General features: G+C 33.8%; 1 long non-coding RNA gene across 1 annotated transcript; it reads left to right on the top strand.

Annotated features, from left to right (window-relative positions):
• The first annotated feature begins 28 nt into the window (after nt 1–28).
• Nucleotides 29–6414, top strand: LOC127850303 (uncharacterized). The gene is made up of 3 exons (XR_008035192.1): nt 29–1101; nt 1302–1394; nt 5960–6414. It is a non-coding gene; the product is annotated as an uncharacterized LOC127850303 (long non-coding RNA).
• Nucleotides 6415–25581: the final 19167 nt, after the last annotated feature.

Consider the following 25581-nt stretch of genomic DNA (forward strand, 5'->3'; position numbering starts at 1 on the left):
ATATATTTATATATATATATATATATATATATATATTTCGTTCGTGATTATTCTTGAGTATGTTCATTTTTAGTGATGCCCTTTGAGTACACCGATGTGTGATGGTAAGGACATTAGAAATATAAAAAAATACAAAGATTAATATAGGAGATGAAACTAATCGAAAATAAGGGTATCGATCCCTGTATCTCCCACATGCCAACCGATCCTGTTGGCCTAACAGTACCCATTCTACGTATTTGTGTGCTGTGTGAATGTCAACCGTTGTTAACAAATAATGGCAAATATTTTGGGTAAAATACGGCTAAATCATTGGTATTTCTTCTTAATCATTTCAAAATTAGAGCCTTTAATAATGAGTTCCCCTTTCTGCGGATAAGAAGCTATAAAGCAATCCCAGACAAGTACGTTGTACTCATTTGCCGTATCCTCATATCCTATTAGTGCTTGGACATGATTTTAGCACCTTTAAATGGATACTCAATTCAGGGGCGTAGGCATAAGGGAGGCAGGGGAGGCGGCCGCCTCCCCAATATTTCGGCTTGTCGTCGTTATATAAATTAAACGTAAAATCTCAAAAATCGCCGCCCCAAAACCAGTATTTTATCACGCGCTGTCAGTGCAGAAACCATGTGTCCCCTCTCCGTCTGCTCCGAGGTTGCCAATAGTGATGTGTCAATATCCCTTGTTAGGTGTCATAAGCCAGGGTCCCGGGTAAATGTCATTGCGTTAATTGTTTTATTGTTCTTTGCCGTGATTGCACTGTCGGTGTTTTGATTAAGGACAGGCTTTTCTTTTTATTTTAATTGACCGCTTAAATTCAAAGGTAAATGCCACTCAAAACAATTTTGAGTAAATATACGCGTGAAAAACATTAATTTGATTGAAAATTATTTTGTTCTCTAAGTATAACAATTATTATTTGATTAGAAATCATTGAAACAATATCATATATGTAATTGTTTAATGTTCAAAATGAGTATTCCTAATCAGCCTCAAAATTTTGCTTTTCCTAAGCGTACATTCGGGAAGAAAAAGCCAGAACAGCGTTCATTCCAATCTAGTTGGTTTGATTCGTTTACATGGCTCCACTCCGATGAGGTATGTATATTAGTATTAAATTTTAATTTGCGACCGTTCTTACCTTTTATGAACCTAACGTCGATCTAAATACAAACGAAATTTAGAAAAGAAAACACAACATACAATTAATATTCGTATTGTTGTTTTATAATGTTTTTTATTATTATCATTAATATTTAACACAAAATGTATTACATTAACAATGTTATTCTTTTCAGAGCCGGGACCTTGCGCCCGCCTCCCCAATGTTTGGAGGTTATCTACGCCCCTGCAATTCCAATATAAAACAAAATTAGGAGCTCTTTAAAAAGGTATGGGACTTAGGTCGAAAATTCACTTCTGACACAGTGGCTTTATTTTGTGTCTATGATCAGTACTATAAGTACTATATTTTATTTTTCAAAAAGAAGAAAACAAACAAAATTGTGATTCGAATGAAATTCCGAACGATAATGTTCAATAAATGATATTTCAAATCAGTTAAATGACGAGTAAAAACAGTCGTTTCCTCCCACCGACCGCTTATGCATTCATTGTCTATGCTCAATCGCCACGAACGCATTTAAGTTTTTTCTACTCTTTGATCAAATATTTTCCTAATTGATTATTATTTTATCCCATTTTCATCGCGACATTGACGGTATAACACCTTATGGAATATACTAGCCTGTATTCAACACTGTGGGATATACCTGTCACGTGCACGGACTACTTTTTACTTTATCACTGAATGATTTTTCATAATTAATAAAGTCGAGAAAACTTTAGCTTCAAAATTATACGACGTTCAACCTTTAAATCTAGTCATATGACATAATTTTTCGCCATCCGTATAATGAATCAGCTGATTGATGGCGTCATAAAATGACACTTTTTTTGCGTAATTTTCCCCCAAAAAATGACGATTTATTATAAACGCGACTTATTTCACATGTACATGTACTGTATATCGACATACGGTATTTGAATTGTCAATTAATCACATTTTCCTTATTTCGTGTAATGTGCATTGTTTATAATCCATGCATATACTTTTGACATTTAAGAATGTACAACAAGCTATACAAATATCGCACAATTCATAAATAATCTGCAATATTTGCTATCCGATTTTATTCACGTTAATCATAGAGCGGTGTAAAGTATAAGATGGTAAAAATAGCACCACACTGGAATTCGGAACGTCCCATTTTGTACACTGGTATTATCCACTGATTTATCTGTTGTGTAATGGAACGTTTTCCATTCTTTGTGTATTAATATATTAAATTATTTTCTTGTACACAATAAGGGCATTTATCATAGACAAATAACATTGTGCAAGTTTAAACATAATTATGTTTGTATGCAGAAATCTGCAAATGCATCCGAGTTTACCAACGGCTATTATTTGATAAACTGCTCCGGTTCATTTTAACAGCAGTAATGTACATAGAGTACATGACGTAGCGTGTGAAGAATCAGAAAGTTTATCGATTTCATAAATTCATTTGAAAATAGTGATAGGATGGCATGAGGATCTTTATTTAACTATGCTAAAATAATTATTAAAGACCCTAGATGCAAAATCGCCAATTATTGAGTTAAATGGATTACTAGATGGATTTTAAAGGATAATTAAAGGTAAGATACTAGTTCGAACGTGTTTTGGTTTTTGTTTGTACTTTTGTCGTTCCCTGTTCTCGGGGAAATGATTTTAACATGGGGGCCATTAATGCATTGGATCACACACGGCATACCCATAACATTATATAAAAAACACGTTCTGCGCGTCCTTAAATTCGTCGTCCGAAGTCGGAAAACGTATTGCCCTGCATATTAAGTCAAATAAAGTGTCAGTCGCTGCAATTGTCTGTTTACTCGTTGATAGTGTACATGTAGAATCTATGTTGACATCGACATCATTTTGTCAGGAGCAATCGCCGCCATATTGGATTTTGATCATTTTCTTTCGAAAATTAAATGAATTATAGTAAAGTAAAATCTTCTTTTCGCGGTTGTAATGTGTTACAATTCGCATGCTGCGTAAAATTGAATCGAGGCATATGGTGATATTTTTACTAGTTTTACAGTTTGTGTGTGAATTTTTTTAAGACTATTTTGCGTACCAGAACAAATACATTTATATCACTACGCATGGTTACATTCGTAAGATTTTAAGCGATTTTTAAGAATGAATTAAACTAATTATTAGGCTAAGGTTATTAGATCTAGTTATGTTAAATGTCACGTTGAAAAAAATCAAATGGGATAAATTGAATACTAGGATTAGCGTTGAATACAGAGAAGTTTATGTTGCTCGACTCGAACACCGAAAGCGCTCGCCAAGGCTCGCGCTCCCGGCGTTCTAAGCTTCGCAACATAAACTTCTCTGTATTCAACGCTAACCTAGTGTTCTCTATGAATATGTTTCCTGTTTAATAACATAAATACAAACGGGATTCCGCAAAACGTGTTCATTATTGTATTAACACAGTAGTCTATATTATAAGTTTGGTCAGGGAGATATTTTGCAAATGATGATTGTGTAATCAGATGTTTGCAACCACAAAAAACTTAAATTTATGAGTAACGTCCTATATGTAATAATTGCAATGTTAAGAAGAAAATAGAATAACTTTAAAATGGATACCGGCCTAGCAAAATCAGAAAATCGAAACTGCTAAATAAGTCTTGAAAAATTGTTTCTCTATCAATTTATTATATGAATATTGGATGTTCTTGTATATTATAAGAGATGAATGTCGATATCATATAAAAACGTTCAAAATCGTGACTGGTTTTTCGAAATCTCGTTCGATACGTGTTTACAGTTTGTTTTAAGGTTAAAATTGCAGTTGTCAGTACATGCGTTTTGTTAAATGATTCGTGTTTTGAGAAAACGGGGCTTAATGCATGTGCGTAAAGTGTCTACCCAGATTAGCCTGTGCAGTCTGCACAGGCTAATCAAGGACGACACTTTCCGCCATAACTGGATTTTCGTGTAGAAGGGACTTCCTTTAAACGAAAAATACCATACAAGCGGAAAGTGTTTTGTTTGTTTTCTTCTCTTTGAAAAATAAAATATAGTACTTATAGTACTGATCATAGACACAAAATAAAGCCATGATATATATGAAAACCTATACATGCGCTGGTATGATGTTGTAAACTCATGTTCAATGGTTCGTTGTTGTTGTTGTTCTTGTTGTTTTGCATTCGATAGATCTTTAAATAACGAAAGATACCGAACACACCAAATTATGCTAAACCGCCTTTAATTTTATATTTTATGTTTGGTTTGTAAAAAGCAGTCTGTTAAGGACTGACCCAAAAGCTTTAACATACTTTCAAAAGTGATAATAGTACTGTTCTATTGAATAGAGTTTTTGAATAGACGACTTTTAATTTCAAATTTTCCAAACTACGAACAAGTATTGTTTTATTCAACCAAGATTTTATTCAACACCTGTGACACCAGTTTATTGCGTCGCTCTTTCCTGTGAAGAAAATGTTCATTCTAAACAATTAAAAGCGAGAATGAAATAAATGTTAAACTTAAAAAACATAAAATGACATCGTTGTCCTTAGAATAAGTAGAAAATCATTAGTATTTTATGCGATTACACTTATGAACAATGTTGATCGTTCTTTTTTTAGAAACAAACATTAAAAGTTTTCCACGATAATTAAGCATGAATCTTATTTTTTCGTAGTGTTGTTTTCCAAGTGTTACCAAAGATGCTAATTGATAGAAATTGGATGTAACAAACAACGTTACATATGTGTGGTAAGTTCTATCAATGTACCATTTAGATTTTTGGTGGCATGTAAAATGTTCAGTTATGTCTAAAATAACAAAGGGTTTGCATACAATAAGAAATTTAAATGTTCATAATACGGGCAAAAGCCCGCGAAGCGAGTGTTGACCGTTCATACATATGGAAATTTAGACATAAAATGACATAAGAATACCACATAGGGATGCGTGTCAAAACAAATTGCCACGCGACATATATTTTCGCGATGCTATTTATGACCTTGAACAAATCAAAAACACGTTGACATATGCTAAATCACATGTAAATACATACCTCAGGAAAAATTATATCAATGACATCATAACTGTGTAGCGAATCGCACTAAATATTCTCGCATTATTTATTTTTCTTCGCAACCGTTCCAGAATTAAGTCATTACTCAATTATCTCCCCTGAATACTCATTTTCAGTAGGTATTATCCGAAGACTGGTTCACTTCATATAGTGACAGTCTTTACCAAACACAATTTACGTGAACATAACCCGTCTTAAATATATTGCCGAATCTCAGATTTCTGTCGAATTTATTTGCTTTGATCTTTTCGATATCTTATTGTTATTATCCTGACAAATCACAAACGCTTTCGCTTTTTAAAAAATTATTTGTTTTAAACATTTTAGTTGGCATCTCTATTCTTCCAGTATTCTCGCGGTATTTCAATAACGACACCCTACTGTTTATTTGTAAGAATTCGTGACGCATTTTCCATTCGCTCTCAGAAAGAAGTTTTACGTGTGATTATGAGCAATATTCTGGTAAGTTGTCGTTGTTATCCATCAGAAACACATTTATTCACAACATTTAAAGATATTCCGATCTAACTTTTTAGTCTTTTAGCTTTAATTTTTAACGTATTTACACCTTGTATGCTCGAACTTTACCGATATCCCGAAAGGTTACATATCACTTTAATAAGTTTAGGCCCAAAACCACAAAATCCGATACCGTTGGATTTTCGTACCACAATCTTACGTAAAAAATCTTCCAGATTCGAAATCAACAAAAAACAAGACATTTATAAATGGTCTGCATTATTGATCAAATTTTAAGATATTTGTTGGTTTTCCGTTTTTAGAAGCTGTTCTGCCAAGGCAAGAGCTGGGCATCACACAAGCCATTCTATCCAGAAAAACTGACAGTTTTGGTTTACAGAAATCAACAAAGGAGGGATTCCTGAACAATCAAAATTTCCAAGCTATACACACTGTTATTACCTGTGGTGATCTTTATTGGTTCTGTTGGTTTACTTGGATGGAACATGTGTGAACTTTTATAGAACCTTGAAAAATCTATATATGTCTATCTATAAACAAAAATCAGCTATGGTATAATAAGATCAGATGTGCAAACAATGTCAAAGGGTTGTTAAATTGACAATTTGAAGGCAATTATGCTGAAAAAATATGAAAGTTCCCATGCAAATTTAGTCTGTATATCGACAAGTGTCTGCCAATAAATGTCAAACTAGTAATACAAAACTTACCACAAGTATGTAAAAGCACTAAATGTCTGTAGTGATCATTTTTAGTAAGATAGTGTAATTCTAAACAGTAGCAAATAGCTTGTTTAGTAAATGCATAATGCAATTAATATGATTTCCTTTCTATTGTGTAATTAATAAATTGGTTGTTACTTGTTAATCCATGATAAATGTTTTATGGCTAGTACAAAACCAGCATTGTTAATTTTATAAAAGGTAATAAAATAACACCACTTTGTAATTTCATTTACGTAAATATTCTTGTACTGTAGGTTGATGAGTGTTTTAGTATTACTTATTTTGTAACTATTATTTTATGTGCAAATATATGATGTGAAGTGTTTTGTATCTCCACACAATACCACATACGTTTTTATATATGTACTGTGTTATGTGTTATTTGAATGTTTAAATAAATAATATGGATGATATAACATGATGCATTCTAATATTTGCATTCAAATTGTAACTATAGAGCTAAGTGTTTGCAGTTTAGACTGTGATTTTAGAATTGCTACAAAATGGCTTGTTTTTAAGTGGCTACAAAATTTAAACTATTCAACAATAGTTTGCGAAAGAAAATTAGAAACCTGCAAGTTACCTGTATTTATTAAATATTTTAATTGTGAAACAAGTATGTTGTTATGCTGTTACACATAATTATACATTTATAATAAATAAGACGACAATTAGCGGTGTTAACGTTTCCCAACAGTAGAAATCATTCTTCTGATGAAGTCAGTGGTATACATACGAAAGCACCAGGTATGGCTTTCAATACGTAGTGTGTGTTATTTGACAGTCTAAAACTTATTGGATTAAAAAAAATCCTGTCAAATTTGTCAATCAAAATTGATTTGACACATCACATGATTTTGATTATGTTAAATCAGTGTACTGTATGCTAAATGCAACTGCTTTAGCAAGCTGTCAAGTTGAATTAAGACATTTGATGAAACAAACTGTTTCCTGGATAGGACCAGTACTTAGTGTCTATATGACGTACCATGACGTCGAAAGTCTACAAGACTTACTAGGTGGAACGAGAAATGTACTTCGACGTACAATTTTCACTGACCCTTGAGTGTTAGCCAATCAGAAGACACCTTAAATCTGTTGCTTTTAGAGATATTTGACATTGAACATTATTATTATTTATACCAAATTATGCGTCTATCGACCGCTTACTCATAGATAATGTGCGTATTTTTTAAACATTATTATAATTTATACCAAATTATGCGACTATCGACCGCTAACTCATAGATATTGTGCGTATTTATTGACCTGGCGTGGCGGAATTAACCTCTGACTTATGCAAGTTATGGTTATCACAAAAAACGACCAACGGGGAGGTTATTATACATTATATATCCCGTTAATGTCTGGTAACTGTTTGGTTACCGTTGGGAATTTCCTACACAGTAATGCGCTGGACGGTCGTGATACTCCGCCCCGCATGATCAATAAATACTCACAATATGCTGAATAATTTTAATTTTAAAAAGGTAACAATTGAATCTTCTTCAAATTTGTATATAATCTATTTCAATGCATTAAATACTTGAAACTTCTATGCGTTTTTTTGCCATTCTGATATTTTTATTTATTTTGTCCTTCATTAAAAAAGAGATTTTAAACATTTATTATGAATAAATCTGAAGGAAAAGCGGCTCAAGAGACTAGTGTTTTGATTGGCTGTTCAGAAAATGTGTACGTCGAAGTACAAACTTGTATGTCGAAGTACAAATTGTACTTTGACGTACAAATATATACTTCGAAGTGTATTTTATATTTATGTCAACGTACAATTATTGTACTTCGACGTACATTTCTCTTTTAACCTTGTAGGTCTTCTTGACTTTCAACCCAAATGGTACGCCATAGTATGTCTTTAGGGTTATCTAAAGAATGCTCCCACTTAAGGGATCAATACAAAAACCTCCCAATGACTAAGCCAGTTAGCAGACACCCCATCCACTATACCACAGACACCGAACCAGCCAACATTTCTGTGTCTAGAAAACAAAAAAAGTATAAGATGCTAGATCTTTAAGCTTGGAACATGTAACTCGTTTTAAGATTGATTTGTTTGGATGCATTATTTAATTATTGCAACAATTATAATATTTTGAACACAATCATGTCCATATGTTTATTAAAAATACATGGTTATCAAAAAAACTAAAAAAGCTTTTGCCCGTAAATTAGGTAGCACCTATAATCATATTAGAAATATGTTCAGATCTTAAAAGATTGTATTTGTGAATGCAGAGTCTGAATGCGAGATAAAACGTCGAGGAGTTTCGTGCCTGTCGTGTGCCTTAAAGGGACTGTCAACCACGAAAAACGAAAAAAGAAAAGTTCTAAAACACCGTAATTGTTTAAAATTATTAGTTTGCATTGATGAAAATTTCACGACTGGCATATTAGATTTCTTGAAAAAAGTTCAATTTGTTGTATATTCGGTAATAAAATTTTGCGATGAGAAATAGAAAGTACATCGCGAAAATAGGTGACATAACGATATACACACTATAAATAACGCAAGTAGATTGATCATTTTATATATAAAATATATACAATTCACTACGCATGCACAATTAGCATTCCTGGGTTAACCACGTGACGATGATGATAAATCTACCGGCTTTATTTATACGGGCAAAAGCCCGCGAAGCGGGCGTTGACCGTTCACACATATGGAAATTTAGACATAAAATTACACCCAGAGGTGCATCTCAAACAAATTTGCCACGCGACATATATTTTCGCGATGCCATGTATGACCTAGAACAAATCAAAAACACATTGACATATGCTAAATCACATGTAAAAACATACCTCAGGAAAAAGTATATAAATGACATCATAATTGTGTAGCGAATCGCACTTACTATTCTCGCATTATATGTTTTTCTCCGCTACATCAGACCGTTTCAGAATTAAGATTACACTATCTCCCCTGAATACTCATCTTCTTTAATTTCTGTCTCATAGACTGGTTCACTACATATAGTGACAGTCTTTACCAAATTTCAGTAAATTTAACCCGTCTAAAATGTTTTGCCTGAATCTTCGATTTCTTTCGAATTTGTTTGCTTTGATCTTTTCGATATCTTATTTTTAATATGATTATAGGTGCTACCTAATTTACGGGCAAAAGCTTTTGAAGTTTTTTGATAACCTTGTATTTTTAATAAATATATGGACATGGACAGGTATCTGGCAGGATTCTTATTTTCTTTCGCAAACTATTGTTGAATAGCACGGAGAGACAAGCAGATCATTAAAGGAACGTGCCAAAGAACACGAGGCTGACGTGCGACTACGAAGAGAGAAACCAATCTCATAACATTTCAATGGTGCTGGCCACAGAGTGCAGGATATGGGTGTATCAGTGTTAACACAAATAAGAGACAGTTCCCATTATTACAGACTTATTAAAGAATTGGAATTCATAAAGTAGTTTCAAACGCAATCACCAAATGGTCTAAATACAAAAAATCAACTTGATGTCCTGCTACGGGAAACTATCTTGAAAAAAATATATGTGAAAAACATTTTATATTAATCATCAACATAAATGAATGTAAAAATAATAGTACGTTATGCAATTTATCTTGTCCATAATGTGTATATGATATATAGAATAGCATGTATATATGATTATTTAATCAAATATCATTATAATATTTTACATAGATATGGATTGAAATAAGTAGAGTCATTAAATAAGTTGACCCTATTTAATTTATGATAATAAGTTTAGGTAGATTATAATTACATATGATGATGATTGTTTTATTGTAAAATATCAATTTATTAAATATATAAAGCACACATTTAACGTAAGATTAAGACACAATATGTAAGTGTTTAACGTCATTTCAATTTTGGCGAATTTTTACATTTTTTGGCGCCATTTTATATAACGCCATTTATGACGTCATCATGTACAACGTCATTTGACGTTTAAAAACATTTTTCTTTGTAATTTAAATTGTGCAGTCAAAAGACGTAAAAATGTAGTTAACATATAATTTCCAATGTTTTGATAAAGGAATTATGCCGAAACGTCAATTAAAGGAGTAAAATCAGAGAGTTATAATTCTTTAATATCCCTTCGGATAATTCAACTGAGCTTATTGTTGAATAGTTTAAATTTTGTCGCCACTTAAAAACAAGCCATTTTGTAGCAATTCTTAAATCACAGTCTAAACTGCATACACTTAGCTCTATAGTTACAATTTGAATGCAAATATTATAATGCATCATGTTATATCATCCATATTTTTTTATTTAAACATTCAAATAACACATAAACAGTACATATATAAAAAGGTTTGTGGTATTGTGTGGAGATACAAAACACTTCACATCATTTTGCACATAAAATGTTAGTTACAAAATAAGTAATACTAAAACACTGTCATCAACCTACGGAACACAAATATTTACGTATATGAAATTACAAAGTGGTGTTACTTTATTACCTTTAACAAAATTAACAATGCTGGTTTTGTACTAGCCATAAAACATTTATCATTGATTAACAAGTAACAACCAATGTATTAATTACACAATATAAAGGAAATCATATTAATTGCATTATGCATTTACTAAACAAGCTATTTGCTACTGTTTAGAATTACACTATCTTACTAAAAATGATCACAACAGGTACTTAGTGCTTTTACATACTTGTGGTAAGTTTTGTATTACTAGTTTGACATTTATTGGCAGACACTTGTCGATATACAGACTAAATTTGCAAGGGAACTTTCATATTTTTCAGCATAATTGCCTTCAAATTGTTAATTTAACAACCCTTTGACATTGTTTGCACATCTGATCTTATTATACCATAGCTGATTTTTGTTTATAGATAGACATATATAGATTTTTCAAAGTTCTATAAAAGTTCACACATGTTCCATCCAAGTAAACCAACAGAACCAATAAAGATCACCACAGATAATAACTGTGTATATAGCTTGGAAACTTTGATAGTTCAGGAATCCCTCCTTTGTTGATTTCTGTAAACCCACACTGTCAGTTTTGCTGGATAGAATGGCTTGTGTGATACCCAGCTCTTGCCTTGGCAGAACAGCTTCTAAAGACGGAAAATCAACAAATATCTTAAAATCTGATCAATAATGCAGACAATATATAAATGTCTTGTTTTTTGTTGACTTCGAATCTGGAAGATTTTTTACGTAAAATTGTGGTAAGAAAATCCAAAGGTATCGGATTTTGTGGTTTTAGGCCTAAACTTATTATAGTGATATGTAACCTTTCGGGATATCGGTAAAGTGCGAGCAGACGAGGTGTAAATACGTTAAAAATAAAAGCTAAACGACTAAAAAGTTAGATCGGAATATCTTTAAATTTTGTGAATAAATGTGTTTCTGCTGGATAACAACGACAACTTACCAGAATATTTCTCATGATCACACGTAAAACTTCTTTCTGAGAGCGAATGGAAAATGCGTCACGAATTCTGACAAATAAACAGCACGGCCGTTAATCACGCGCGCCACCTCTTTTTTGCGATGCATTAATAAATGAGCCAATGCAACTTCCGAGGTGGCGCTCAGGCCCGGATGTTTTGAAATTTCATGGACAACTTTACAGGGTGATTAGGTTTAATATGTTTGTACAACATATTTCGCAGTATTTTTAAAATCGGGCAATGTAGTGCGATTCAGCGAAGATTGAGTCGTCTAAAAATGTTCAGACACGTGCATTCTCAACCAATTTGAAAACGTGAGAACCTTTATAAGCTAAGGCATGGTGGAGTTTAAAAAGCATTCCGATGAGTGTTTCATGTGTGACGAGAAAATATCCACCCAATTAAATCGCCAACGGCATCAAACGATTGCGTACAACATACATTAGATGCTGCATGCACAAAAATATTTGCTTCTTGCCGACGTAGTAGATAATTTTGCAGTTTTCCAAAAGAGATGGAGCCAATGCTTAGGAGGTGGCGCTAATGATAGGAGGTGGCGCCAATGCAGGATGTTATCAATTAACAGTCGTATCGCAATGACATTATCACATGACGTAGATTTGATGGATTTTGATATTTGTTATTTTAAATTTATTTTTCAACGTACAAACGAAGGCCCAAATCTTTACAGAACATAAACACAATATGTAATAAATATAATGTAGTTTTTTTAAATATATAAGTGATCAACTCAATTAAGAAGTCACCAACATGAATGAAACATATTGTACGGTGTATACCAACAATTTGTAATACTCAATCAAACCAATAACTTAATGTTCAATATTATCAAAATAATTCATCGACATCAATATTTGTTTACAATATGAAAGTTCACGAAATAAGTATAAGATAACACTTCTTCTTGAAACTATTATTTGTGGCCGTTAATCCAAATGCTTAATTTACTAAAAGACCAAGGTCAACAAATCTTAATTAGGCTCAGTTATGTTGTTTTTCCCAACTATTAACTCCAAAAAATGAAGATAGCTCGGTCTTTTTCCGTTAACATATTTGTATAAATCATGTTAAATGTTGTTATCTTACAAAGACGATCGTTTAAATCCATCAATACATCATTAGAAAACTACTTTTTCTAATTAAAACGCACGCGACTCAAATGTGCTGAAGTAGTCAACTTACAAAAATAATTTAAGTTCTGTAAGCGTAATAGAAACCCAAAGACCTATAGATTATCTATAGGTCTTTGAGAAACCATAGCATAAAATATTTCACTTTAAATTAGCTATAAATGTGCATTGGCGCCACCTACTAATCTGAGCGCCACCTCCTTGGCATTGGCTCCATCTCTTTTTGAAAAATATAAATTTATCTATTAGATCGGCTAGAAGCCGACGTTTTTGTGCACGCACTAACTTGTACAAGTTCAAAGCAATCGTTTTATGTAATGAGCGATTTAATTGGCAGGGAATTTGCTCGTCACACAGGCAAAAGACATCGATTTGCATTGACGAATTCTACCATGCCACAAGTTATAATGGTCCTAACATTTCCAAATGGGTTGTGATTGAATGTTTCTGTACATTTTTAGATGAATTTATAATCGCTGAATCGCACTACATTGGCCGATTTGTTAAAATACTGCGAAATGTCTTGAAAATCATATTAAACCTAATCACCCTGTTAACTTATCCGTTAAATTTCAAAACATCCGGGCCTGAGCGCCACCTCGGAAGTTGCATTGGCTCATTAATTAATGCATCTCAAAAAAGAGGTGACGCGCGTGATTAACGGCCGTGAACAGTAGGGTGTCGTTATTGAAATACCGCGATAATACTGGAAGAATAGAGATGCCAACTATAATGTTTAAAACAAATATTTTTTTAACAAGCGTTTGGGATTTGTCTGGATAATACGGGCAAAAGCCCGCGAAGCGGGCGTTGACCGTTTATACATATGGAAATTTAGACTTAAATTACATAAGAATACCACATATGGATGAGTCTCAAAAAAATTTGCCACGCGACATATATTTTCGCGATGCTATTTATGAAACTGAACAAATCAAAAACACTTTGACATATGCTAAATCACATGTAAATACATACCTCAGGAAAAGTTATATCAAAGACATCATAATTGTGTAGCGAATCGCACTTAATATTCTCGCAGTATTTGTTTTTCTTCGCAACCGTTCCAGAATTAAGTCATTACTTATCTCCCCTGAATGCTCGTCTTGTTTCTGCCTCCGTTTGTTAAACTGGTTTACTACCTAGTTGTGATAACTTGTTCCAAACATAACGTCAATAAACCAAACCCGTCTAAAATGGATTGCCTAAATCCCGATGCAATAAAGCGAATATGATTAGTTGCGAATTTATTTGATCCGATTTATTCTATATCTCAATGTTATTATTATCGTCACAAATCAATAAATAAAACTTTTTACAAATTGATTCGCTGCATTCATGAACATCGGCGTTGATTTCGAGCTCTCAAATTTTGAGGGGAGGTAACCACTGCGCATACAGCGTCCGGTGCGTACCGGTATTCCCTAAATCAGGTCGCGAGCGGAGCATTTTATTGTTCGTCTGCAGCAGATATAAAGAGAAGAACGATACTGTTGAGAGCTCCTGGTCTTGGTATATTTTATTGTAACAAATTTGGTTTATTTACGATTCCAAATTCAAAACTAAAAAAGAACAACCGATTTTAATATTATTTTTATAATTTTTATCATTATTTAAATAATATATCTTCTAAAAACGTTAAATTTCCTTATATGAACCAGTATTTTTGTGTTATTCAAAATAGTAAAACATTTCATTGTAGATCAATTTATGGTATATTAATTAAAACAGTTAATTTCATTTTCATTTTATTTAATACTTAATCATTCAGCATAAAGATTTCTCCCATTTCTTGTACCATTAACAGATGAGCCTTGACTGTTGGATTTCCAACTTTTTATTGATTTAAGGCTTCATTATTTCTAAGTAAGCTTACATTTTGCATACAAGACTTATTCCAATGCCTTATACCAATGACAAATTAGCATTACTTTGATACTTCCAATATTTAATTGAATAAGGCTATATTTTAGGCTCAGAAAGTAATTCATTTCATATCATAAACATGTCTTTTACAAGTCTAACTGACCATAATTACTGCATTGAGCATGCAAATATTGAAAATATCTCGAGCTCAACATCAGAAGCAAAAGCAAACTCCAGAAAACGTACTTACGCCGAAGTAACAGTTAGCAATTTAAATAATGCTAATAACAATAATACACACAATAATATTGGTCTTTCACATGACCATTCCTATACACAAAATAATTATATTTGTGTTTCACACGATCATTCCTATTATAATCCGATAGATCAAACTCCGGTTCACTTCAACACTACTTCCATACAAGAAGACCATTATTTAAACGTCACAAGTACTGAACTTAAAAACTGCATGCAACCATACAGTACAAATAGCTTGAGATCAAAAGAAACGGGTTCAAATACAAAAAATCTCAAAAAACCTACTTACGCTAAAGCCACTCGGACGATTACATGTCATTCCAAAGCAAAAACTACGAAAATGGACAAATGTGTTTCACTTCACCAGACAAATGCTAGTCAAACAGGAATTGTAACTAGCTGTGTAACAAATACCAGTAAGCAACCTATAGTAACAAACGTGACTGGGAAAAACAAGCATTTGAACCAAACACCCCCACATATGAAAATAAATAAATCAACAGTTGCCAATAAAGCAATATCTTTAAATAATAATCTCACTAAAAGAAGGCCAAACAACAGAGATACTAGTGACACATGTAATGTTTCAAGCAAAAATATAAACCCCACACATTCTCCGGTTCAACTGTACAATTTAGATTCCTTGCAAATGCCAGCAAATTCATTGTTTATAGAAGGTAAGGTTTTCAACAACTTTAATGTGCCGGGTGATGGAAATTGTTTCTTTAGCTGTATCAGTTTAGCATTACATGGTAATACACCAATGAGCACTTATTATAGAAACATGATTTGCACACATGTACTTGAAAACTGGATTTCATGGCAGCAGTCAGCCATTTGTGGGCATGAATTAGTAAATCAATCAATGGGAGAATACCGCTTAAAAATGATTACAAGATGTGGTTGGGCAACGATAAGTGAAATTAAGGCAGCATGTGATATATTACCAATAAACATAGAAATATGGTTAAAAGGCAGCATATGTAATTCTGAAACACGACAAACATCAGTTGTATACACAAGACATTCACACTATTCACACCATAACTCTGATCTTAGTGTGACTCTTCTGCTGTGGAACAGTCACTTTACACTACTTTCAGAGAGGAAGAACACTTCAAACACATGCAACAACAGACAGTTGAATGAAAATACTATTTTCTCACATAATAAACCCCCACACACAAACACACAAACAAATCCTCCATCAACAATTACAATAGTGCACAAAAATACAAAACAACAGAACAAAACAATTAAAAAATCCAACAAAAGTGCTTTAGCGTCAAAAGGTGTTACAAAGCAGTCAACCACTAAGGTAAACCAAAAATTAAAGAGCCCACAAAAAAACACAAATTCTACAAAAGTATTTAAACAAGCGCATGAACAAATTTGCACAGATTTTCTTAATCCTTATGAATTGGACACATTTCAGAATTGTAGGAAATTGGGTATAAAATTTGTTCATCCTATTCAAAATGAAGATAAACTACAAAGAACAAGACGGATTAAGAAAAATGCCTATGCCTTGTCTGCAGCATTAAAAAACCTGTCATTAAATTTTAATGAAATACCACCTGCACCACCAATGTCTCTTAGTGTGCAGCATAATATTACAATGGATACCATACGTGCATTTGAGTTAAAGCAAATGTCTTACATGTTTAAGAATTGTACCACATGTAACGAATGTAGAATTGAAATGAAAATGTACAGTAATACAGTTTGTCATCGTTGTCACATTGACAAATCTGACATTAAAATGTTCTCTAAACAAAACAATATGGACCCCGGAAATGTCCCTGCAGAACTTTCCCATTTATCTTTAGTCGAACAGCAACTAATAAGCAGAATATCACCACTCATGTATATTCATATGCTTAAGCATGGTGGAATTGCTGCAAATGGCCATTGTGTTACATTTCCACAAAATATAAATGAACCATGTCAAATTTTACCGAAACTTCCAACAGATATTCAGATAATTTGTGTCCGTAAAACTGGAAATAATGCAATACACAAAGACTTTAAAGTTAGGCGTTTTGCAGTTCAATCAGCACTGAATTGGCTTAAATCCAACAATGTGGCCTACTCAGATATAACTATTAGTCAAGATAGACTTAATCTTCTTCCTGAAAATGGGGAAATAAATCTTGAAACAATCAAAAGTAATTTTGAAAGCACAACTGATAAAGACCAAGGGCCAGCTAAAGAACAAGTATCACCTGATGAAATAAATGGCGATACTGTTTCAGCTGTTCAACTACCAGACGAATCAGTTAATATTAGAAATAACATTGAATCCATTTTACAAGAAATTACAGATCCTAAAAGTAAAGAAAAATGTTCGAGAAAAAAAACAGTAACTATTCCATGGCCAACAAGAGACAATAGTCCAGTTTCAGAGTTTACAACTCAATATTTTTTTACTCTTGCATTTCCATGTTTGTTTCCCAATTGTGTTGGTGACTTTCACATAAATCGGCCAAGAACTTGCTTTTCAATGAGTGAATGGGCAGAACATTTGATATGGTACACAGACGGTCGTTTTGCACAACACAAGTACTTTCAGTTCATAGTTCATAACATTATTTCACGTAAAAGAGCTTTAGAACAGAGCACATACATCATGAAACAACAGATCGGTGATGAGCACATGTCCATCGATGACCTTAAGCAAAGAATTCAAAATGGTGATAGTTCTATTGCACAAAAAATCTTGTACTTTGGTGCTTCTCTTCGAGGAACTTCACAATACTGGTCCAGAAGAGCACAAGAGTTAAGAGCACTTATTCAGTACCAAATAAATGCTGGAAAAGGCCTTCCTTCATTTTTCAGCACTGCTAGCTGTGCTGAATTTTACTTTGCACCACTAAGGAGACTTTTAACTCAATACAATCTACAAACAACTGGTGAAATTGTTGATCTTAACGACAAAAAAAATCTATTTTCTATTCTTCAAAATAACAGTCACATTGTCTCACATTACTTTAATCTTCGGACACAAGAATACTTTGAAACTGTAATGAAAACTGCATTTAAGGTTGATACTTTCTGGTACAGGTATGAGTTTGCCAAATCCAGAGGCATGATTCACTTTCATGGACTATGTTGGAGATCTGACAGAGAACCACACAATCTTCTTCATGAGGCTTTGAAAAACGGTCTGGATGAAGATGTCTGTGCCAGTAAGCTCTCTGAGTGGGCACAGCAAAATTTTGCAATGACCGCAATGCATCCTGCCGGTTCTGATGCATCTGGTAATCCAAACAAGGATCTGTGGCCTCCTCCCGAGGGAAATGCACCCGCACCACCTGAATCTAAAAATCCCCTTTTTAAATTGTTCATGGACGTAAGTCAGAGTGAATATTCTATACTAGAAGACCATTTACTTCTTACAAATAAAATTAACTTGCACCGTTGTTCATCGTACTGCCTCGTTTCAAAAAAGGGGTTGAAACACAAAGTCTGTAGAATGGAGTTTGGGTCAGAAAACATGCAAGGTAAAGCTATTCGTGATAGTCCCGCAATTGTAAAGGATAAAAATGGCTCTCTTAGACTTGAAATGAAGAGAGACCACCCATTTCTGGTTCAGCATTCCCAGTACCATACTCAAGCATGGCGGGCAAATGGTGATATATCCTTAATTCTTTCAAAAAGTTCACCAGAGAATCCATCAATAAGTGATATAATTGCAACTGAGAAGTATGTTTCTGGTTATGCATGCAAAGGAAATCAGCCAACTGGAGAAGTGGTTGATCTTTTTAATGCAATGGTAAATGCCACTGATGAAACTTCTAGCACTAATGGCAAATCCCTCTGCACCAAGTTGCTAATGAACACAATAAAAAGAGACATTTCAAGTATGGAAGCAGCATATGAACTGACAGGTTTACCTTTGTTTCACAGCAGTCACCAGTTTCAGTCAGTAAGCATGTCTGGGTCCAGGGTACTTGAAAAAACTGGCAACACTTGCACAAAAAGTACACCTCTGGATAAATATTTGTCACGGCCTGAGAAAGAAAAATGCTCATGGTATCAATTTATATGCAACAAAGGCAAAGTTCCTGTGATAGCTGGTAACAGTACAAAAGCAGTATGGCCATTCAGTGAAGAATACTCAAGGACCATACTGCTTTTGCATTGGCCAGACTGGAGGAAATTAGATGATATAAGAGGAACAAACACTTGGACTGAAGTCATGAACACCTTTGTAGAGTCGGAAGCATGTCCAAACTTTATCAAAGCTGCTATTGAAAGAGCCAAACGAAATCAATCTGATGACTTTGTTCATGAACAACAATGTGAGCCAGAAGAAATCATTGTAGAACAGCCAGAATGGGTGGAGACTTTGAGACCAAATAATGAATTTATGTCAAATGATGATGAATATACTTTTGATGATGGTAGTCCAACCCATGATTGGGGACAATGTGCATACAACTATCCAGATGGTTTAGGCATAAACTTTTTGGAGTCTTTAAAAAATGAAAACCAGCCTAACAACCACATTGAATATGAAAATGTAGATTTATCTTATATGAACTCAAAACAAAAATTTGCATTTAGTATTATTATGACAACACTTCAAAACTGTAAAAACGACTTACCATATACACCTCTTCGACTAGTGGTCAGTGGAACTGCTGGCTCTGGCAAGTCGTTCCTCATTAAATGTCTTGTACAGGCAATAAGACACTTGTTCCATTCTCATGATTCTGTCCAAGTCCTTTGTCCCACAGGTAACAGTGCAAATCTTATTGGTGGACAAACAATACACAGTTTTTTAAAAATACCTACAGGAAAAGTTTCCTGTAAGGATATGTCAACTCCTGATGGATCACGTGGGGAAAAATTACAAAGTAATCTAAAGAACGTTAAAGCATTACTTGTTGATGAGAGGTCCCTTATTGGATGTACAACATTGGGATGGATGGAGTTTCATTGCAAGCATGGTATTAACAATGTGACAGCTGACTGGGGTGGGCTTCCTGTTGTTGTATTTTTTGGAGATGATGTACAATTACCACCTGTTCTTGATTCACCTGTTTATCATTTCAATGGCAAAATACCAGCAGCCATGCATGGTGCTTTGGTATGGCAACAGTTTTCAGAAGTTGTTCATTTAGATACCATTGTTCGTCAAAATGAGGAACAGAAACACTTTAAAGACATTTTAATGTCACTTAGAGACTACAAACTTACTAAAGAAAATGCCACATGGCTTCAACAGTTTCAATGGAATGACATCAAACGTCGTTATACTAACAATGTGATGAAAAACATTGAACAAAATGCTCTTTTTGTTTTCCCTACTCATGCTTCTGAATACAAACATAATATGAATCAGCTTAAGACAATCAATTCTGAATTTCCTGTTGCTAAGATACCCTGTATTGATCATGGCCCACATGCTTTGAGTGCCACTGAAGACAAAGTCCATGGTTTAATGAGAGTGCTCTTTTTATGCAGAGGTGCAAAAGTCATGCTAACCTGCAATCTTAATGTTCCCTATGGTTTGTTCAATGGCTCCATTGGGACCATAGTTGACATTATATACTGTAATGGTAACAAACCACCTCTTTGTCAACCAGATGTTGTTATGGTGCATTTCCCAAGGTACACAGGACAACCTTTTATGAAAGACAACCCATGCATTGTCCCTCTTGTACCTGCAGAAAGAAAAGTGGAATGTTATTGTCATGGTTGCAAACGAAAACAATTACCTTTAAGGCTTGCCTGGGGTACAACAATTCACCGATGTCAAGGCATGACAATCGGACATGGTGAAACAAATCGCTACATAGTTATTGATCCAGGTACAAAGTCTTTTGAGTCAAAGAATCCCGGAGCTCTCTTTGTAGCACTTTCAAGGGCAAAAACAGCTGGGGGTCCAAATGAAATATCAGACTTTTTTTGGCATCCAAATGTATTGGTTAATGAAGACAGGCTATGTCACATTGTTGATACACCTCGAACTAAGGCAAGGTCAAATGAAATTAAGCGCTTGTCAAAACTTGCCAACCAAACAGGAAGTAAATTTGCTCAATTGAATATGATTAATGATGATGTTTTCAAAAAACTACTATCAACTTCTTTCAACATCCACTTCCAAGAAATACAAGGTACAGAAGAATGAATGTATTGAATACTTTTAAGTAAGTTTGGTGGGTGGCATGTCAGCTACTAACCAATTTACTGAGAAGTTGATTTAATGCTTGCTAGTGTTCATGTAAAAACTAAGCCACAATATAAATTCTATAATTCAATAAAGTTATGACATTTCTCTAATTTCTTACCTGATATAAACACTGACAATTGCTGCTAATATAATTTCAGGTTAATTTGATGACATTAACCAGGAAGGTAAAATAATGTTTCTTCAAATTATAACAAACACATTGGGGACGAACTCTCCATCATTCTTTCATACACCACAAATGCTGTTTGGTTTCCATTTAATTCTTTGTTGGCATTATTGATTTCCTGCAAATAAATTTAACATGCTGGTGAAGTGAAACACAATTTATTTCATAATTACTCAAAATGAAACTTTTTTTCTAATTTGGATGCACTTGTCCTGTTTGTGTTAACACAAAGGCATTTCTTCTGTATGACAATATTGTATGTATTTAAAACATATTTTATTTGCTATTGTAGATTCAGAAAACGTCATGGATCACATTATTTTTGCCACAGATTCTAGAGGGGCAAAGTTAAAACACTTTTTAATGTCCAACACAACACTTACTCTTTACACTGTACATACAATCATAATTCCGGGAGCAAAAGTAGAAACATTAACACAAGCTTTTGACAACAAATTCAGAAAAATATTCTCATCATCAACATCAGTTCACCATGTATTTGTCATTGTTGCTGCAGGCATATGCAATTTAACTGAAAAAATTCACCATGCGAATGGTACAGAAATCGTCTACATTTCTGATCTTGCTAAAACATCACACATTTTTGAAGTCATAAATTCTTTTTATAAAACCTACAACAGCAGTACAGTTTCATGCAAATTAGTTCATATTCCACCTGTTTCATTGATTTCCTCATCACAGTTTAATATGTCCAAAAGAACACTGACTAAATCAATGTATACTTATGATCAAATTTCACAACAACAAATTGACTTGGAAAATGACATCAATGAAATAAATTCACTTATAAGCTCACTAAATGAACGCTTTTCAAAACATTCAGTACGTTGGGATAGAGACCTTTTAATTTGGTAAACTAAAAAACGAGGCAAAAATGGCCAGAATAAGCACAAAATAAAGAAATTTTCATACAGTTTGTTTTACGATGGTGTACATCCACAGTCTAGCTTAGCTACTAAATGGTACACATACATGTGTGAATCAGTTGTAAAAGACTTGAATCCTGCATACGAGTCAGATAGCTCTGAAGAGCATGATACTTGGGATTTTAAGCGCTTGAAATTACATTAAGAACATTAAGAACTAGAATGAAATAAGATTAGAAAATATTTGTTGACATAGAAAGATTATCAATTTTATTTCACAAGTGATTATAGAAATTAATATTTTAACCAGTGGAGCAGCCACAAGAGACAAAATTTATTTTCTATATTTATGTACATGTGTATTTGTAAAAATGGATAATCAACTATTTGTAACTAGCGCATGCTTAGAATGTGTTAGCTCCGCAAATAATTATGGCAGAATAATCTATGGTTCATTTACTTTTTTTATTAATATTTGAATGGAAAATGTTTTAATTTCAAACAAGCTATTGCCAAGCAATGATGTCCCCTACATGTATGTGTACCATTAAGTAGCTTATTTTTTTTAAATATATTTTTTGATATGCAACCAGAATTTTTTACGTAGAAACAAAATGAAATGACGTGCATAATCTCCATATTGCCATCTGTCCATGTTTCAAGTTTCATGAAAAAAATATAAAAAACTTCCAAAGTTATCGCAGGATCCAGAAAAGTCTGACAGACGGACGGACTGACGGACAGAGCGCAAACCATAAGTCCCCACCGGTGAAACCGGTAGGGTAAAATAAACAACAAATAAGCATTAAATACAAAACTTTGTGTCCCAATAGTAACAATTAAACCAGTCTGTTTTATTGACAGTAATTTTTTTTTCTCATTCTTAAAAGGACCTTACTTTGTTAATGCTTAACTTAGACATTTAATCTAATTTTTATTGGCATGATTATTTTTTGCCTTATTATGTCTAGAAATGAATATATAACATGCAGTTTGCAACTACTTCACTTGATCAGTAATTGTCTTTTCTTTCAATTTATATCCCAGATCATGATATCTATAATAATTGGATTGATCTACATTTTTTGGCTTAAAAATGCATTTCGTTTATTACACATAAACAACATTTACTTACCCAAATGATATGCAGTAAAACGCTGCACGTTTGACATATCCTAAATCCCGTTCTTTTTCTGGATCATACAATACCCTTGTTAATATTAAAAACAGTATAAACTTACATACTTTTTAATTTTATCAGCATATTCTTGCGTTGTTGCTTATTCATTATTTGATATCTTTGGGTTAGTGTTGCTATTGATGTGTGTTTCGTATGATACACAAAATATTATTTAATAATATTTCAATAATTGATTGATTTGCATAACAATACTGTCTGTCTGTCTACATAGGAGAAATATCAAATGTCACATCTCTGGTGGGTGACATGTGAGTCACTAACCGGATCCAATTAAAACATAACAATCAAATAATATTCCAACAACAAACTCTAACTGTACACACATATATACTTTTCCTATGCATTATCTTATTTTTAATGATAACCAAAATACATTAAAAGTATTAATCAAGTATCAAAATTATGCCCATGCGAAATTAATGCTGGTGGGTGACATGTCAGTCACTAACCAAAACAAATAAAACACAAATACTCACCAAGACCAACATGGAAACAGGATGCTCTCAACAGTAAAAAAGTACCAGATGACTAAAACAGAACCAATCAAAGGTAGGTTCAAAACTTATTATCCCCACGCTTTTTGAAAAAAAGGTGGGGATATTGTGGTGATCTCCGCCGTCCGTCCGTCCGTCTGTCCGTCCGTCCTGGCCACTATCTCCTCCTACACTAAAAGCACTAGAACCTTGAAATTTACACACATGGTAGCTATGAGCGTATGTGCGACCCTGCACTATTTGGAATTTTGATCTGACCCCTGGGTCAAAAGTTATAGGGGTTGGGGTGGGGCCGCGTCAGAAATTATCACTCATTTTTTTAGGTTATTTAACATTTACTTCTTTATTTCTACACCGATTCACTTCAAATTGATACTGGACCTCACCTATGACAATACGGTCAATCTCAACCATGCATGGCCCCATTCCCAACCCTGGGGCGCCCCGCCCACATAGGCCACACCCACCAAAAATTTCCATTTACTATAATTTTTTCATTTCTACACGGATTCACTTCAAATTGATACTGAACTTTTGTTATGACATTAGGGTCAATCTCAACTATGCATGGCTCCAATCCCAACCCTGGGGCGCCCGCCCACATAGGCCACACCCACCAAAAAATTCCATTTACTATAATTTTTTCATTTCTACACGGATTCACTTCAAATTGATACTGAACTTCTCTTATGACATTAGGGTCAATCTCAACTATGCATGGCCCCATAACCAACCCTGGGGCCCCGCCCACATAGACCACACCCACCCAAAATTGCCTTTACTATAATTTCTTCATTTCTACACCGATTCACTTCAAATTGATATTGAACTTCTCTTATGACAATACAGTCAATCTCAACTATGCATGGCCCCATTACCAACCCTGGGGCGCCCCGCCCACATAGACCACACCCACCCAAAATTGCCTTTTACTATAATTTCTTCATTTCTACACCGATTCACTTCAAATTGATACTGAACCTCTCTTATGACAATACGGTCAATCTCAACTATGCATGGCCCCATTACCAACCCTGGGGCGCCCTGCCCACATATGTCACACCCACCCAAAATTGCCTTTTACTATAACTTCTTCATTTCTACACCAATTCACTTCTAATTGATGATGAACTTCTCTTATGACAATACGGTCAATCTCAGCTATGCATGGCCCCATTACCAACCCTGGGGCACACCTAGGTCAAACATTCGGCGTGGGGATACGCGTCGGCCTCTGCCGCGCCATTTCTAGTTAAAAAATGTTTTTCAAAAAATTTAATAACAAGTGTTTGACTATTCTATTGTTCTTTTATAATACTTGAAAACGTCTTACTATTTATTTTTTATTGAACCAAACTTTTGTATTATCCTTAATGTTCTAATTTGTGTGTTTCCAATTTCAGCCTCACCATAGACCAGGGCTCACAACCAGTTTTCATGCGCAGCCTACAAGATGAGTTGTGAGTACAATTTTTAATGTTATTACAATCACACTGTAATTTTTAAATAGCTTTAAAATAATTAAGCTTTTGCC

The sequence above is a fragment of the Dreissena polymorpha genome, chromosome 11 (genome assembly GCF_020536995.1).
Source record: "Dreissena polymorpha isolate Duluth1 chromosome 11, UMN_Dpol_1.0, whole genome shotgun sequence".
Lineage (NCBI taxonomy): Eukaryota > Metazoa > Mollusca > Bivalvia > Myida > Dreissenidae > Dreissena > Dreissena polymorpha.